The sequence below is a fragment of the Felis catus genome, chromosome E1, assembly GCF_018350175.1.
Source record: "Felis catus isolate Fca126 chromosome E1, F.catus_Fca126_mat1.0, whole genome shotgun sequence".
Classification (NCBI taxonomy): Eukaryota; Metazoa; Chordata; class Mammalia; order Carnivora; family Felidae; genus Felis; species Felis catus.
In genome coordinates, this window is record NC_058381.1 from 4,713,948 (window position 1) to 4,731,071 (window position 17,124).

General features: G+C 37.3%; 2 protein-coding genes across 8 annotated transcripts in view; one reads left to right on the top strand and one right to left on the bottom strand.

The window, feature by feature from the left end:
* Nucleotides 1-585, bottom strand: part of LOC105261153 (myosin-8) — a 28,775-nt gene extending 28,190 nt beyond the window's left edge. Inside the window, exon 1 of the mRNA XM_011288842.3 lies at nt 542-585. The gene's annotated coding sequence lies outside the window, so the exon portion shown is untranslated. The remainder of the gene's footprint in view (nt 1-541) is intronic.
* The window catches only part of ADPRM (ADP-ribose/CDP-alcohol diphosphatase, manganese dependent), a 578,681-nt gene that overhangs the window by 38,206 nt on the left and 523,351 nt on the right, over nt 1-17,124 (top strand). The gene's annotated exons all lie outside the window — the stretch shown is intronic.

Sequence of the window (17,124 nt, forward strand, 5' to 3'; positions counted from 1 at the left end):
GCCAGGGTCTCTCTTAAATTAGGTTCCGTATTTAGCACTCTGTGGGTGTACCACTGGGGACTTTTTAGATGAACAATAATAAATCTTTCTAAAAACAAATAACAATGAATCATCAAAAAGTAGCTAAAACATTGTGGTTTTCACAAGATGTTTGTGTTCTCGTTTTTTGATAAGGATCTTTCCAAAAAGTTTCAAAAATATCTGTAAAATGGCTAAGTATCAGTGCTTTGCGATAGAGGGAGGTCGACACACACAGAAGAGTCTCTTGCCCCTCGACCGGTCTACATGTAGCTGAAAACTCATTATCAAAATTCTTGCTGTCCTAAGTATAGTCCTTTAACCCTGAACTCAGGTGAGGATAGCGTCAGAGAATAAGGCTCTCTGGAATAGTGTTTTCTCAGCGTTTATAAGCAGTCGTTGGAAGTACCAGCTACTTAGATAACTGCAGAAATGTGGAAATAGTGTACAATTAAGAGTTGTTCCCAGCTTTGTTAGCCTAAATGCCCTCTGTCATCAACACATCAATAAAACTGAGGCTTACCTCCGGAGTTCCAGATGAAAACGCAGGTTCAGAAGTGGCTGACACTGTGAAACAACAGATTTCTTATTAGCAAAGCTGTGGAATCCCAGTAAAATAGTTACAGAATTAAAACTGTCCTGGTCTAAATCTTGACTCTGAGAAAATAAAAGTCAGAGTTGGGAGGGACGGTTTCGTGCTCAGAGGTGGGCCATGGGGTCAACTCTCCCTGTCCCGGGGTCCCGGGGATCCTTGAAGCCCCAAGGCCCCCCTGTCACTCACCTCTGGGTTCTTGGTGGTGATAAGGCAGGCGGGGTCCCCGTGCTTATATAGGCACCCGTGTGCTGACGCTGTGGCTCTCTCCTCTTTGTTAGGGCAGGACATTTGGCAACATGACCCTCAGCATAATTTGTACTGACATTTGGCATGTTTGGATATAATTAGAAGTATTCATATCATTTTGAGTATGTGAACCGATCGCCTATAAATAATTTGACAGGGACCAATCTGCCAGCAGAGAATGCTTTCTAGTATGCTAGGAAGGTGATCTCTGACCGTGCCTGGTGGGGCCCCAGAGTCTGTTCCTGTGAGCTGTGTTCGATTTGGCAAACTCTTTCACACATACCTGTGGTTCTCAGTGACACATTGCTGTCAGGGCCTTAACCACTTGTCCTTATTTGTTACCATAGGAACCCTCACTCCATTCCCTTGGGTCCCTGCCAAGGCTTACCCTTGGAGTCTGGGCTTGGGCAGCTGTGCCAAGGTGAGAGGAGAATCTGCACCGAGTCTCCACCGTTGGCCCCGTGCCCACCCACTCCACACTGAAAAGATTATTTCAGTAGAACATAATATGTATTCATTGTAGGGAAAAATACAGATAAGCGAAGAGAAAAAAAAAGTATCTATAATCCTACTATGCAGAGATAAAATAAGGTAGAGAGGTATAAGTGGATTCATACTCTATACGTGCATATCGTACATAGAGGTCTTATAATCTACTTTAAGAATTATAGGTAATTTTCTATAATTCACACCCTTATTCTTTAAACAGATTATATTGTGATCATTCTTTTTATTTTTTATTTTGTTTATTTTTTAAAGTTTATTTTTGAGAGAGAGAGTGAGAGCGTGTGCTGGGGAGGGATAGAGAGAGACAGGGACAGAGGATCCAAAGCGGGCTCCATGCTGACGACATAGAGCCCAACACGAGGCTTGAACCCATGAATCGCAGGATTATAACTCAAGCTGAAGTCACACGCTTAACTGACTGAGCCACCCAGGCACCCCTATGATCATTCTTTTTAAATTAAGATTTTCATTTTTAAAAGGTCAGGTATATTGAGGTATAATTTATGCACAGCAGAATTCACTATTTGGCTGACAGTTGTATGAGATTTTTTTTTTCTGCCATTTAAAACATTTTTAACTGTGACAGTAAATTCCCTTTCTCTGTTGTATAGCCCTAAGGCCTTTTACACATGCACAGATTCTTATAGATGCTGCCACAGACAGGACGCAGAACAATTCCATTTATGTGAGTTCTGACATGTGTGTAATTGTGTGACCTCTTACATACAAATTACATGAAAAATTAAAGCCTTGAAGATGAGGCTAAAACTCTCCTTTGATGAACTCACAATGGAGGTAGCTCCCTTCTCTCCAGAGGTAACCACCTATTACCAGTTTGGTGTATAATATTCCAGACCTTTTCTATGCACTTACTAAGTTATAGTTGGGAAAATATACGTTGGTAAAACTGGTCTAAGAAAATTGGCTCATTGAAAATATATAATTAGATGTTTAAAGTATGTTTGAGGTAGTATCATACTTTACATTTACCAACTTGTTTTTTGTTGTTGAGTTGTTGTTCTGTACTCTTGGATCATTTTCCATATTAGTACATAAATTAAAATATGCAAAAATTTAAAACATACACAAAAATAAAGAAAATGGTATAGGAACCCATTATATTCATCCAGCATTAGTAATGATCAGTTCATGGTCAGTCTTTTTTTTTTTTTTTAAACGTTTATTTTTGAGAGAATGAAAGAGAGAGAGAGAGGGGCAGACGGAGGATCCAAAGCAGGCTCTGCACTGACAGCAGAGAGTGTGACGTGGGGCTTGAACCCACGAGCTGGGAGATCATGACCCGAGCCGAAGCCAGACACTTAACCGACTGAGCTACCCAGGCGCCCTAATTCAGCCCAACCCACTGCCCTATACCCAGAGGACTGACTTGATATTACTCATTTAAAAATTTCTGTGTAGAATTCTCTGTGATTATATGATTTCTTTGTTAGGTAAGTTGCAGAAGGTTTCTCCTGGTCTAATAGTGATCTTAACTTTGCTGTGGCATCTCAGTCTTATGGACGTTTTAAATTTGTATGTAGTCAAAGTTACAAACACTTTTCATTTGTATTTTTGCTTTTTTGTGTGTATCGTAAAAGAAGGCCTTTTCTAAATCAAGGACTCGGGGTCATAAATATGTTCTATATTTTCAATCTAATGCTTAAAAAAATATACTAATGGGCGCCTAGATGGCTCAGTCGGTTGAACTTCCAACTTTGGCTCAGGTCACGATCTCAACGGTTTGTGAGTTTGAGCCCCACATCGGGCTCTGTGCTGACAGCTCAGAGCCTGAAGCCTGCTTTGGATTCTGTGTCTCCCTCTCTTTTTGCCCCTCCCTCTCTCACACTCTGTTTCTCTCTCTCTCTCTCTCTCAAAGATGAATAAACATTACAAAAAATTAAAAAATATATATATAGGGAGATTTGTAATCTAGAGATTTGTGTGTGTATGTGTCTGTGTATGTGAATGTAATGTTTCTGAATTCCATATTTTGTACCATGTTTCTGTGGCAATAGCACATATGCTTTGATATGTAGTAGGGTAGATTATCCCTAATTATTCATTTATTTTAAAGTTGTCTTGACAGTTCTTGCATTCTATTGTATTAATTTTAGACTCTGTGTTTCAGATTATATGGAAAATCCTGTTGTGATTTTGATTTAGGTTAAATTGAATTAATAGGTAATTTAATGAGAGTTGGTGTCTTTTTAATAGTGAGCCTCTCAATCTACAAGTACGATATATTTTCCTGTTTATTCTGCTTTTTAAAGTGTTTTTCAGTCATTTTTTTCTAGTTTTTTTCTCCCAGAAATATCTTAAAATATTTCTTGTTATGTTTGTTCCTAGCAATTTTAGTTTTTTTGTTGCTCTAGTGAATGGGATTGTTTTTCTTTCCACTTGGGTTATCACTGGCATGTGGCAGCCAAGATTGTGTGCCCAGAACCTCTGTTTTGTCTGTGGCAACAGGTACCCACTACCCTTCATTTCACAGCACCAGGGCAACCACATGACCCTTTTTTGGCTAATGAAACGCAAGCAGGAGTTGCTGGGTGGGACTTCCAGAAAAGAAAGTAGACTCCACTGGTACTACCTTTTCCTTTCCCTTCTTACTGCTTTTTGGTGTGGAACACAGATGTAATGGCGGAGCTCCAGCCTTGAAGGAGAGATCAAGAGAAGTTCAGAGACAGTGTTGACATGTGTGAGTTGAATTTTATTACATAAATAAAAAAATTAACCAGTCATATTAATAAGGCACTATTCACTCAGATTTTCTGTTCCATACAAACACAATCTCTGACAGACACGCAGTGTTTCAGAAAGTTAGTTTTACTGGTATCTTTCATCTAACTCACTTGCTGAACTTCCTTATCCCTCCTGATAGTTTATTTGATTCTATTGGGCTTTTGATGTATCATGCACAAATAATCACAGTTTTGTGTCTTCTTTTTTTTGTTTTTTTGTAATTTATGTGTTATCTTTCTCTTATTGCATTGTCTGAGACATTTAGGACAATGTTGAATACTAGGATACTTCATGTACGAGATGAGTGATCCTTATTTAGATCCTGACTTTAATGGGATTGCTGCTAATGTTTCCTCAAGTATATTTGCTGTGTACTTTAGTTTGCCAATAATTTTAATCACAAAAATGAATCGAACTGCTTCATCCTTAGGTATATTATACGATGAAGAGAATTGAAAACATATACAAAAACTTGTACACAAATATTCATAGCAGCATTATCCACAGTAGCCAAAAAAAGTGGAAACAACCCAAATGTTCATCAACAGACAAATGGATACACAAAATGTGGTATATTCCTATGGTGGAATATTATTCAGCCATAAAAAGGAATGAAGTACTCACACAGGCCACAGCATGGATGAGCCTCAGAGACACTATGCTTGAGTGACAGACGTAATGCACTTAGGTTTGATGATTCCATTTGTATAAAATGTTGAATAGGCAAGTGCATAGAGACAGAAAGCAGTTGAGTGGTTTCCGAAGGATGGTCTGGAGAGGGGAGATCGGGAAATGACTACTAATGGGATTTCTTTTCGAGGCGATGAAAAGGTTCTGAAATTAAATAGTGGTTATGACTGCATAACTTTGTGAGTCTACTAAAATGACTGAATTGTACATTTAAATGGTGAATTGATGGTATGTGAATTAAATTTTTAAAAATGCATTGGATTTTATCAGTGTATTTTGCATTTATTGAAATTATTTTTTCTCAAGTTTATTAATATAGTGAATGATATGGCAGATTTTTTTTCACTTTTACCACTAAAATTCATGAAATAAAAGCCATTGAGATAATATTGTTTAATTTCCTGCTGATTGATTTAAGTTTACATTTTTTTTTTTTTTTTTTTTTTTTTTTTTTTGTAATGTGAGATTTCTACATCTGAGTTCATTATGGGCCTAGCATATAGTTTTCTTATGCTGTCCTCTTCTGGTTTTGATATCAACATTGTGCTAGTCTTGTAAAATAAATAGCTTCCTGTTTCTATTTTCTGCAATATTGTGTTTAGAATGTGAATAATCTGTTCCAGGAAGATTCGTAGAGTTCCTTCAAGGAACTCTTTTAGTCTGGAGGCTCTTGGTGGAGGAATCTTTTATTTACTTTTATTAGTTTTTTTATTTTTTTATTTTTTTTATTTTTTTAAAAAAAAAATTTTTTTTTTCAACTTTTATTTATTTTTGGGACAGAGAGAGACAGAGCATGAACGGGGGAGGGGCAGAGAGAGAGGGAGACACAGAATCGGAAGCAGGCTCCAGGCTCTGAGCCATCAGCCCAGAGCCTGACGCGGGGCTTGAACTCACAGACCGCGAGATCGTGACCTGGCTGAAGTCGGACGCTTAACTGACTGCGCCACCCAGGCGCCCCAACTTTTATTAGTTTTTTTATGACTATTGATTAGTTTGTTCAGAGTTTCTATTTTTTTTTTTATTTTGCCCATTTAGAAATGTTTTGTTTTCCTAGCAAATTGCCCATTTCATGTGAGGTTTCAGATATTTTGACTTTTTTTGTGCATATCTGTTTATAATAAAAACCTCCTGATCAATTCTCTTTTATTCTTTATTCCTTTTCATTTGCCTTTTATATAGTTTAATTTTATTCTTTTTATTTTAAACCATATTTGCTAAAGTTTTGTCTTTTGTATCAGTCTTTTAAATTTAGTTTTACGAAATAACTTTTTTTCCTATTTTCTATTTTGCATTCTGTTTTTAATCTCATTCATTTCTTTTATTTCTGTACATTTATAGGTCTGTATTCAACATCTTAAATTGACAGCTTCATTTATTTTCATTCTTTCTTATGATCTCATGGATTTATTTGTGGTTATCAATTTTTCTTTGGTAACCACTGTGGCTAAATTCCAGAGGTTTATATGTAGTACTCTGCTTGTCCTTCACTTATAATTTACATTTTAAAATTTCCATTTTCATCTCAACTCCCAAATTATCTAAAGCATATTTGTTTTTTAGATTTTCAAATGAATACATTTGGGCATTGGGGGGAGGGTTCTCTTTTAGTTGTTAATTCTTTTCAACACGTGCATGTGAGTGTGCAAATTTAGTTTGGTTCCTGGTAGACTTGATAGGAGTGAGGGACGTTGTCCGTGTGTGTGTATGTGCGTGTTTGTAAGCAGTAAGATTATCAGCACCCCAAAACCTCTCATGATCCTTCTCATTAGAACTCAGATTTCCCTCACCTAAAGGCAACTACAATTTTTACCTTTATGACAGTCATTTCTCTGCTTTTCTGTATACTTTCACTATTTGTGTATGCAGCTGTAAACAATACATATACTTTTTTTTTTTTTTTTTGCCTAGTCTTGAGCTTCATATGAATAGATAGAACTTTACTTATTCTCTAGTAGTTCACTTTTTTTGGCACAACAATATTGTGGGATTTTTTCCCCCCATGAAGTTACATGTAGCTGGATTTTATTTTCATTATTGTGCAGTATTACATCGTATGATGATATTCTGTTGTATACAGAATTTGGGGTTATTCCTAGTTTTTTGCTGTAGTTATTTATTTATTTATTTATTTATTTATTTATTTATTTATTTATTTCAAAATAAAGAATGACTGTCACTTCTGTGGGATCTTGTTCTAGAAATAGTTGGTGGTTCTTTTGTGGTTTTGTACCTGGGTAGTTGTTATTCCATCTCTTCTTCCTCCTCTTTTAGCAGCTTTATTCAGGTAGAAGTTTATATACCTTCATCAATTTTAAGTGTATATATAATTCAATGATTTTTAGTGGATTTATGCAGTTGTGTAACCATCACCGCGATCCAATTTTATAAACACTTACATTGAATTAAAATGCTCCTTTGTGCCCTTGTGCATTCAGTTCCCATCCCAACCCCAAACCATAGACAAACACCGTTTTCTGTCTCTGTCATCTTGCCTGTTCTAGAAATTTCCTATAATGGAGTCCTACAGTGTGCATTCTGTTTTGTAGGGCTCCTTTCCCTTAGTTTTGGAGTTCATGCATGTTGTCACTTGTATCAGGAGTGTGATCATTTCTTTTGCTGAGTATGAGTCCATTGTGTGGATGCGTCACATTGTGTTTATACATTTACCAGCTTATGGCCATTTGAATTGTTTCCAGTTTGGGGCTATTATGAATAATGCTGTTAATAATACTCCATACAAAGCATTGTGTGGAAGTTTGTTTTCATTTCTCTTGGGTCGATAACTAGGGGTTGAATAGTCAGTCCACTAGGTTGTGTAACTTTTTAAGAAACTGCCAAATTCTTTTCCATAGTTGCGGTACTATTTTGCACTTCCACTAATCACGTGAGGGTTCCAGCTTCTTTCCATTCTGACCTACACTCGTGTTGTCCTTCTTTTCACTGATAGCCATCCGAGTGAGTGTAAAGTAGCATCTCCTTGTGGTTTTAATTTTCATTTCCTTAACGAATAATGATTTTGGTTATGTGTTCGTGTGCTTGCCATTTATGTATTTTCTTTAAGTGAAGTGTCGATCTAAATCTTTAGCCCATTTAAAAAATTGGATCATTTTCTTACTAATTACTTGTTAGAAGTTATTTATCAGATGTATGATTAACAAATATTTTCTTGCAGTCTGTGACTTGTCTTTTCATTTTCTTAATGGTTTCCTTTGAAGAGTTGGTTTTAAATTTTGATGAAGTCCACTTTTTGATGAAGTCAATATTTTCTTTTATGGGCCATGCTTTTTATATGATATTTTACAAATATTTCCTAATGCAAAGTCAGCATTAGGAAATGCTTTCTTCTATACATTTTATATTTATAGTTCTTACATGTGGGTCTATATTCTGTTTCAAGTTAGTTGTTTTTAATGTTTATTTTTGAAAGAGAGAGAGACAGAGACAGAGTGTGAGTGGGATAGGGGCAAAGAGAGAGGGAGACACAGAATCTGAAGCAGGCTCCAGGCTGTCAGCACAGAGCCCGATGCGGGGCTTAAAATCACAGACGGTGAGATCATGTCCTGAGCCGAAGTCAGATGCTTAACTGACTAAGCCACCCAGGTGCCCCTAAGTTTTTTGTTTTTTTTTAATGAAGTATACGAATTTTAACATTTGTCTTTACAATTCAGCTTGGTTTTTGTGTTATTCAGTCATCTATGTTTTTTACTTTTGTTTACTTGGCCTATAGTTTCTCTAGTAGATGGAAGTTAAACTCATCGACTACGATTGTTCTCAGATGTTTCAGATTTCGTTTGTGTAATTCAAAGATAGTTGTTAACTTCATAGAAATTTGTGATCAGTTGATCTTTCTGGTAAACTGAATCTTTTAAAATAAAATAGGAACTGTCCCTGCTTCATTTAGTATTTTTTTGCCTTGAATTCTATTTTTGCTAATATTTTGCTATATTTGCTTTTACTTTTTTGGTAGCATATAGATGGGCTATCTTTTCCCATACCTTTATTTTTCAACTCTTCTGAGTTATTTTAGTTTACATCTGACGTTTAAAAAAAACAAGTAGTAGCTACTTTGAAAATCCAGTGTGAGAGCCTTTTTTAACAGGTAAGTCTTAAATTAAGGGCAGCAATGTGCACAATGCTTTAAATAGCAACTGAATCAGATGTTACTTTGTATGATTTTAGGCAAGTCACTTAACCCCTGTAAGCCTCAGTTTGTTCATCTGTTCAAGGAAAGCAATAACAATTATTTCCTACTATCTCACTGGATTTATGTGAGTATTCAATGAGAAATATATAGAGAGCATCTGGCAACATAAAAAGTATTTAATAAATATTGACTGCCATCACTCTGTTTAAAATAGTATGAAAAATAGGGCTCTGTGGCTGTGAGTCATGGAATATCACTGGAGTCTTAACCAAGAAGCTGAGGTCATAAGATCTGTGTTTTAAGCACAGTTATGGTAGCAGCATGGAAGGTGGATTGGAGGAGTGAGGCAGAGAGAAAGAACCCACTTAAACAGTTGTTGTACTATTTTAGGAGAGCTGAGAACCTGCTGTAAGCCAGCAGCTCTTGGAAAAGAAAACGAAGAGGGTGTGAGAAAGAGGTACTTAGGTTGTAGACTTGACTCTGTTTGCCGCTGGTGAAACACATAATTTTATATGTTCAGGAATCATTTAAATTTATTCTACCTGAAGACAACTAAAAATAAACAGAATTTCCTGAGCTTGGGGGGTAATACTTCTCATGGCAAGGGAACACACTTGGAAATACTAGATAAAAGATAGAAGTATAACTTTGATGGAACATTACAATTTCAGAGTTTGCAGTAAAAGAATGTATGTCTAGGGATAATGAATGAGCTTTTACCAGACAGTGAGGTAACAAGCCACCCTAACTAACATCAAACATTATTTTAGGAATATGGTGGTTAAAATAGTATAAAATTAGTGTAGATGAAGAGAAGTAGATCAGTAGAACATAATATAGTTCAAAATGGGTTCTTGAATGTATAGCAATTTAGAATATGATAAAGGTGGCATTTTAAGTCACAAAGGGGGAAAAGAAGGACTAGGCAGTGAATGGGGTTGAGATTTAGCATTCAAAAAACAATTAAAGTAGGTCCTTGCCTGACACCACTGATAAAAATTAGTTCTAGATGAGCTGAAGTCTTAAGCATTAAAACAAAGCACAGTTATAAATGTAGTAGAAGATGTATACATATCCTTCACGTCAAGAAGAAAGGGAGATACAAGCAAATGGAAAAAAAAGCCGAAAGATATAAATGGGGACAGTTCACGGAAGAGGCAGGACAAATGGCCAGTGAACTTGATAACACGCTCAGCCTCAGGAGGCATGAGCTCAGATAACAGCTAGCATATCTCACCCATCAGCTTGACAGGACAATTTCCTAGTAGCAAATGGTGGTGCTGGAGAGGGGACGCCCTCCTCTGGTTCAGGTAAGGGTGTAAAATTCCAGGGCAATTTGTTGCTTCTTTTGAAACTTAAAATGCCGTAATTTCCCCTTACTCTTTTGTCTACAGAAGCAGAGGGAACAGAAGATAGGTCAGGGTTGTATATTTAACATTTCTTCTAATAACGAAACTTTGGAAACGACTTAAATATCCATTCAGTTACTTCGTCTGTAATTTAAGTGGCCACCTGTTAAATGGTGGTGCTCCGTGGTCAGTGGTTGATACCTGACACTCACTTGAATCTGAGAATAGGATAAGCATGATACATTTTCCACTGGTTTTTTTTTGAGTTGTAACCCTGGAAATGGAAAATCTTGTTTAAAATAACATGAAACAATGAAGAGTTTTAATGGGCAATATAAATAAGAAACTGAATTGTGAGGTATAGTTTTGCTGAAGTCTATTTATTGGTATATTTCAACCCTTCTCCAATGTGCAGATATCTCTTACACAATTGTTGTATGACAACTATTTAACTTAGGGTAAAAGCCCTTCCAAGGTCTGGCTCTTATTCCTTGTCCTTTTCTTGCTAGTATCTGCTTACAATTAAGCCCAGGGGCAGCATTAAATTACTCTGTCTGATGATCCTTCTGTTCTACGAGTGCATGTCAGAAGTTAGCTTATAATTCCTAAGATTCCCTTTGCCGTGAGGATTTGTATGTTCTCTCCCTCCAGTGAGGAAAAGCAGAGGGATTACAGCAACTAAAGGCATCATTACCTTTTTACATGAAATTCTGTAATTATCTCATCTTCAGACAAAGGGAACAACTCACCTTTCATAAGATTCATGCCAGAGAGGAATGTTATGTAGATTCCTCTGTGTTCGTGCATGTAGGTCAGTTATTGTTGTTATTGGTGAGCAGCATTTCATTGGGAGGGTATAGCATATTTTGTTCATCTGTCCTCGTGCTGATGGAAATTCTCATCTTTTTGTGAATGTGTCTTTCATTGCTTTTGGTTAAATTCCAAAGTTGAATTGCCAGATCAAAAGGTATATAGGTGTGTATTCAACTTATAAGAAACAGCCAAATAAGTTTTCAAAAATAGTTGGACCATTTTACATTCCCAGTATTCACATATGAGAGATGTTGCCCAGTGTCCTTGTCAGCATTTGTCATTGTCTGTCTTTATAATTTTAGCCATTCTTATGGATGTCTATAGATATCCAGTGGAATTTCCTTGTGGTTTTTAACTGTATCCTCCAGACCAGTGATACTCAGCATCTTTTAATGTGGTTATTGGGCCTTGACATGTCTTCTTTTTGAAAGTGTCAAATTCTTATGTTTATTTTTACTGGATTGTGTTCTTTTCCTCATTGTTTTGTATGTGTTCTTTTTTTTTTTTTTTTTTTTTTTGAGAGTGAGTGGTGGGGGAGAGGGACAGAGAGAGAGAGAGAGAGAGAGAGAGAGAGAGAGAGAATTCTAAGCAGGCTCCACACTCAGCACAGAGCCCAATGTGGTGCTTAATCCCACTACCCTGGGATCATGACCTGAGCCAAAACCAGGAGTGAGTCGCTCAATTGACTGATCCACCCAGGTGCCCCTGTAGGTGTTCTTATAGAACAGATATAATAAAGTTGTTTGTTGCAGATATGTATTGCATATATTTTCTCCCAGCCTGTGATTTACCTTTTTGCATTCTCAACAGTATCTTAGTGAGCAGTACTTTTGATTTTGAAGAGGACAGTTTATCTTTTTTTCTCTTTATTTAGTACTTCTTATGTTCTTAAGAATTTTTGCTCAAGATCACAAAGATATTTTCCTACATTTTCTTTTAGAAGATTTATAATTTTAGGATTTGCATGTAGATTTGTTTTCCATTTTGAATTAATTATTGTATATTGTATGAGATACTTTTTTTACACAGATATCTAATTGATCCAGTATCATTTCTTGCAAAGACTTTCTATATTAAATTGCATTTGCATCTTAGTAAAAAGTCATTTGATTGTGTGTGTGTGTGTATAGTATATAGATAGATTTATATATCTATAGTCTATACTTGTCTATATATACATATACATATGTATATATATATGGTGGATTTCTTTTCAAGATCTCTATTCTTCTCTTTCCATGTATACACACACACACACACACACACACACACACACACACGTGTATAATTTATTTAGATCTTTACTTTCAGCAATGATTTATAGTTTATAGTATAGAGGTTAAAAAATTAAAAAAAATTTTTAATGTTTATTTTTGAGAGAGAGAGGGAGAGACAGAGAGTAAGTGAGGAAGGGGCAGAGAGAGAGGGAGACACAGAATCCGAAGCAGGCTTCAGGCTCTGAGCTGTCAGCACAGAGCCCAGTGTGGGGCTTGAACTCATGAACTGTGAGATCATGACCTGAGCCAAAGTGGGACGCTTAACCAGGTGGCCACTCAGGTGCCACCACTCCCTCCAAGTTTTTAATTAAGTTTATTCCTAAAATATTATGTGATTTATTTGATGCTATTGTAAATGCTATTCATTTTTAGTATTTCACTTTCCAATTGTTTGCTGTTAATATAAAAATAAAGCTTATTTTTATATACTGACCTTACAATTTGACACATGCTCAATTTACTTCTTGGATTAAGTTGTTATTATAGACTTATTTAATTATTCATATGATTTTGTCATCTGCAAATAAGGACAGTTTTACTCCTTTTTTTCTTTTTTCAATATCTGTGTCTTGTATTTTCTTGTCTTACTTCATTGACTAGGACCTCCAGAGGGTTAGCTAGACCAGTATTAGGTAGGAAGTCTTCACTGTTTATCATGAAACATAGTATTTTAGCTATGCTGTTTTTTTTTATAGGTGCCTGTTATGTAGGTTGAGAAAGTCTTCTTTTATTGCTAGTTTGCTGAGACTTTTTCTATTTTTAATCATGAATGTGTGCTGGATATTATGAAATTCTTGTACCACATCTGTGATGCATTGAGATGATCAGATAATGTTCACTTTTATTCTGTGAGTATGATGGGCTTCGAATGTTAAACCAGCCTTGCTAGTAGGCTGTCCATATTTTGTCCTTTGGCTGGAGAGAGTAGGCTTTTTATGGGGCTTTTTGTCTACACCCATCGGTGTTTGTGTTGTCTTCTTTTTCAACTCCAAGTCTGGGCATATGAAGCAGGGAATTTACCTGGTCCATCTTCTCTCCACCACTCAGAATCTTTTATGTTAGTTTGATATATAATGTCCAGGGGTTTTAGTTGTACTTAGTGGGAGGAATAGGGAAATTAGGTCAACTCCATTTTCCTGGAAACAGAAATCCTGGAAATCCTTACTGATTTTTAAAAAATCAATTACTGAGAAAAAGGCATTAAAGTATCCTTTGCTTTAGGATTTTTTTTTTTTTGGATGGTATATATAAAATACCTAGCCCAGTGTGTGTCACAGATTAAGTTCTTAGTAAATTATTATGTGTCCCACAAATATTTCTTGAGCACTTGTTACATGGCAGGCAGTATTCTACTCATTGGACACTGAACAGTGAACAAACATCCTGCCCATGTGGAGCTTATATTTTAGTAGAGGGAGACAGATGCTAAAATAGTAGTCAAGTGGTCAGATAGTCAAGTGGTTGCATGGACAGATTTAAAGTAAATCAAGGGGATAAGAGGTGTAATTGGCGGGAGAGGGGAAAAAGGGTTGCCTTTTGATATTGAGTAGCCAAGGAAGGCCTCTGGATTAAGGTGTAATAATCCAGAATCCTGCAGCTGTGAAGGAGCAAGCTATGTGGATGTCCAGGTAAAGAGCAGAGAGCCTTCTCCCCTCCAGTGAAATGACGGATTACTGACCTTGTTTCTAGGCAAAGACTGTCCTCAGAATCTTCCCTTGATCAGCTAGGGTGAAAGTCCGGGGCCGTGCATTACTTCCCAGGATGAAGAGCTAGAAGATCTCAGTCTGGCTTTATCATATATTAGTTATACAACTTTTGACAAACCATGATTCTCTTTGTACCTCAGTCTCCAAAAGGAGTCTGTCTCACGTAGTCGTGAGTATCCAGTAACTGACAAAGTGTACGTGGAAGCATTTTGCAAATAAATCAGAGTCCCACAAATGTAAGGTACTGTGATTATATCATGATTTTTTAGAAAAAATCTCAATGTTTATTTTTGGGAGAGAAGAGAGAGCATGAGCAGGGGAGGGGCAGAGAGAGAGACAAACACAGAATCTGAAGCAGGCCCCAGGCTCTGAGCTGTCAGTACGGATATAGATGCGGGGCTCGAATTCACGAATTGTGAGATCATGACCTGTGCCGAAGTCAGACGCTTAACCGACTGAGCCACCTAGGCACTCCATGATTGTACCATTATTACTGACGGTGCTGTCCAGCTTTGACTCTAAGGCACTTCGATTGGATTTTAGTGATTATTTAGCTCAGTGTTTTCATTTTACAGATGAAGAAACTGAGGCTCAGAGAGGTTTGACTGAATTTATAGGTATAAATGCAGGACTATAGATATCATGTATAATGACTTTTTGGAAAATTTTGGTGATAATGTAGAGCTATGGTTTTCAGACTATTATCCTGGACTAGCCACATCAGCATCACCTGGAAACTTGGTAAAAATGCAAATTCTTGGGCCCCACCTTGGACCTAATGAGTTAGAAGCTCAGGAGGTGGGGATCCCTAATCTGGGTGGTTAGGGTGCCCTCCAGATGGTTCTGATTCAGGCTATACCAGAGTCCTGATGTGGGGGGGGTGGTTCACGTAATCCATAGACGCACGAGCAGGGTGCCAGGCGTCCTGATCCCCAGGGGCAGCCCTAAGTTTTGGGCAAATGGTTTTTGTAGAGACATTTTTAAAGTCTCCCCCTTTCTCTCCCTTCAGGCACGTTTCAAGACACTTTTTTTCTCTAGATGCTTTATTAGTTGATTAGCCAGTAATTCCAGCTGAGGTGTTAGTGGAGATTAGTGTATTTCCAATGTAATAGGAGGTTAGAAAAGTCCATATCTTTTGGGATGCTGAAGATTTCAGTCTCATAGTGGGAGATTTAGATATGAAAGAGAAGGGGAGGTAATGGAGAGGGATCATGAGATTTCTTCTGTTCTTGCTATCTGTGTGGTTATGAATGGAGTTGGAAAAAAGGTTTCATGGTATTTTCGAGTATCAGTATGTCAGTGGTACCAGTATTTGCTTTAAGTAACCATGGTCTTTAAGTCCTCAGAAGATAGAGAAGGAAAGAATCTGGCCTTGTTATAGATTCTGAGATTTTTTTAGTGTAATGATTCCTGGCTGGATACCAAAAATGCTAGGGCATGGCTATATCTGCCTAGTTAACCGCTTATGCGCTTGAAGTGGGTTTATCTAACCCGTTAGGTTACCTGACAGTTGCCCCGTGTGGCAGTCCATAATCTTCTTCCAGTCTGTTTCTCCCCATCACAGGAAGTCTTAGTGTTGCCATCAGGGAGGAGTTGACATAAACTACCTCCCTTGTTCCTAATTCAGAGTTGTTCTTGGAGATGGTCTCCTGCCTCCCCACTGCATGCATCCCATTTGGGTCCTCAAATCCAGCATCAGTAGGTTATGAACAGTTCCCAAGTCTCAATGGTCCCTCATTTCATTTAAAGGAAAGACAAGGGTGTTATAAGCATTTCTGGATTTTCATGTGTGCTTTTGTTGTGAGAGATAAGGAAATTAGCCTGTAAATATCTAATCTGTGAGGAAGATGAGGGAGAATATTAACCAGAGTATCTGTGACTCTTAAATCCTTGCTGTTTTAATCAGAGACCCCAGGATAATTGACCCATATATAATGAAATCCACTCCCAATTCTCTACATGAGCAATTATTTAAATAGTTAGGAGACAGAATAATAAAGCAATTGCCCTGGGCTTTTGAGGTCAATAGGTTAACTCTACAGAGTTTAATTAAAATTTGCTAATAAATGTCTGCCTACCTTAGGCAGGTTATTTCATTAGTCTTCATCATGGCCTAAGTCAAATATTCCTTATTAATTATTTTTCACCCCTCTTAAATCCTCTTCTTATGAAGCAAGCAGTCTTTTCATTACTAATTAGGATTCCCACACTGGGGAAGGAGATTCCTTGAAGCAGCCGCCTCATTAGAAAGGGATATCCACCACTGTAAATGAATAAATTGGGATTCTACTATCTTATTTTTTAGTATACGTGCTGCCGAAGTGAGCACTACTGTCTTATTTTTTAAAATAGCTACACAGTGAAGCCAAATTGCGAGCTTTAAAAAAGTATCAAAGAAAAGACCACTCTGGCAATGGCTATGGTATATTTCAGTCACATTCTTTTTGATATTAATAGGAAATTCCCTTTCTGATTCTTCCTTAAAATATGCATGGTACTGAGAAAAATCAGGCTCTTTGGGTTTGGTAAGCAGAATTGTATGTAGAAATTAGGTCAATAGGAGGATTTATCTAAGAAGTTCTGTCCGTTTTCTTGGAGGGGTTCAGAGGAGGAGAATCTCCCCTAAAAAGAAATAGAATCTGTAATCACAGAGTGGCTGGGAGTTTTGAATGCCATGAAACTGTGTTACTTCTTCACTGCTCTTCCGGCCCTTTCTTTAGACCAGTATCGGAGGCCTGCTTGCACTCTGCATTTTTGTTTATTTCCATCCCTGTCATCTCTAATCTGGACCATTTCAGCAGCCTCAACAGTCTCTCCAGGCTCTGGTCTTTCCTCTCCAACTCCATCCTCACCGGAAATGTGTCAACTCTCCTCCTCATGAAACTTCTCCAGGTTGATGCATATCCTGATTCGTGAGCACCACACGAGTCAGGTCCCTTCATAGTCAGGCCTTGCTGAGTGAGGGCCTTGCTCATGGAGCCTATGCTTAAACCACTCTGAAATCTCATGCTCATTTTCTCTTCCTAGAATGACCAGC